The sequence below is a fragment of the Dasypus novemcinctus genome, chromosome 10 (genome assembly GCF_030445035.2).
Source record: "Dasypus novemcinctus isolate mDasNov1 chromosome 10, mDasNov1.1.hap2, whole genome shotgun sequence".
Classification (NCBI taxonomy): domain Eukaryota; kingdom Metazoa; phylum Chordata; class Mammalia; order Cingulata; family Dasypodidae; genus Dasypus; species Dasypus novemcinctus.
The window spans coordinates 3,154,466-3,156,305 of NC_080682.1; positions in this window are offsets into that span (position 1 = coordinate 3,154,466).

Below are 1,840 nucleotides of genomic sequence, written 5' to 3' on the forward strand. Positions count from 1 at the left end.
CGGCCCCCAAGGCAAACAATGGCCCACCCCCACCCAGCCTGGAAGGGCTCCTGGACACAGCAGACCAAATCTGTGGGTCACAAGCTGATTCAGGCTTAGGCCGTGTCCTTCTCTCTCTGCTTTCCTGGGGTGGTGGGTCCCCGGGGCCCCCTTTGTCTGTAGCTGGCTCGGAGGCCTGAGAATTCTAAAGTGTCTTTAGGGTGGGAGAAGGTGCTGGCAGCAGGTGCCGCGGGTTTCAACTCCCAGTTTATCCATCATGATTCCTCTCCTTTGTCCCTCTCTCCTCTGGGGGGTGTCCAGCCTTCACCTTGTGTCCTAAACCCTAGAAGATTTTTTTTCCAGGCCTTTTCAGCCTGTCATTTAGCTATTTTCCTGGGAGAGAAGAGGTGCCGTGTCTTTCTAGTCCGCCATCTTTCCTGCAGGCCAGAACACGGCATCTTAAGGGCTGAAGAACACATGCTCTTTTCAAGTGCTCATGGGACAATCATCATGAGAGAGCATCTGCTGGGCCACACAAGAGTCACCCTCAAAATCAATCACAAAAAGGTCATTAGAAAATTACTGAATTCTTAGAAATTCAGCAACGCATTTTAAAAAGATATTTCAAAGAGGATAAAAAAATATTTTGAAGTGAATGATAATAAAAATGCAAAGTTTCAAAATTGTAAGATGCAGATAAAGTAGAGCTTAAAGGGGAAACTATAGCATTAAGTGCCTAAATTGGAAAGCAAAAATGATTTTAAAACGATAACCTATACTAGAAAAAGTAGAGAAAAATAACTCCCACAAAGTAGATGGAAAGACATAATAAAGCAGAAATCAATGAAATAGAAAAGAGATGAATAGTACAGAAAAGTCAACAAAATTAAGAGTTGATTCTCGGAAAAGATTTCTAAAATTGCCAAAACCCTAACAGGAACCATAAAGTGAAAACACAAATCACCTATATTAGAAATGTAAAAGAGGTGTGCCTACATTTTTGACAATCAATGGGGAATATGATATACAACTCTTTTTTTCTTTTTTTTAGGAGGTATCAGAGACTGAACCCAAGACCTCATAAATAGGAAGCAGGCACTCAGCCACTGAGCTACACCTGCTCTCCAATGAGAGTTGGTTTTTTCATTTCTTTTTAGGAGGTACCATGGATTGAACCCAGGACCTCATATATGGGAAGCAGGCGTTCTACCACTTTAGCTACATCTGCTCCCCTGATATACAACTTTATGCTAACAAATTTAAACTTAGATGAAATTGGCACATTCCCTGAAAAACAAAACTTTCTGAAACTGACACAAGAAGAAAGAGAAAATTAAGCAGACTTATTCATTAAAGAAATTGAAATTGTAATTAAAAACCCTTCCACCAAGAAAGCTCTAAATCCTGCTGGCTTCATTGGTGAAATTCTTACAGAGATTGGAGCAAGAGGGAATAACTCCGATTCCTAAACCTGACAAGGACATTATAAGAAAATATTAATTAAAGACTAACATCGCTCATGAATATAAATACAAAAATCCTAATCAAAATATTAGCCAATAAAATTCATCAACATATAACAAGGATAATACATTAAGTCCAAGGGGTGTTTATCCAAGGAATTCAAGGTTAGCATTTGAAAATAAATCAATGTGATTCACCATGTTAATAATGAAAGTAGAGAAACCATATGGTGATCTTAATAAACACAGAGAAATATTCGACACAATTTAGTACTTATTCATGATGAAAAAAAAAACTGTCAGAAACCCAGGAGTGGAAGGAATCTATATCAACATGATAAAGAGCATCTATAAGAAGTCTGCAGCTGACATCAGATTTAATTGTGAAATATGGACCA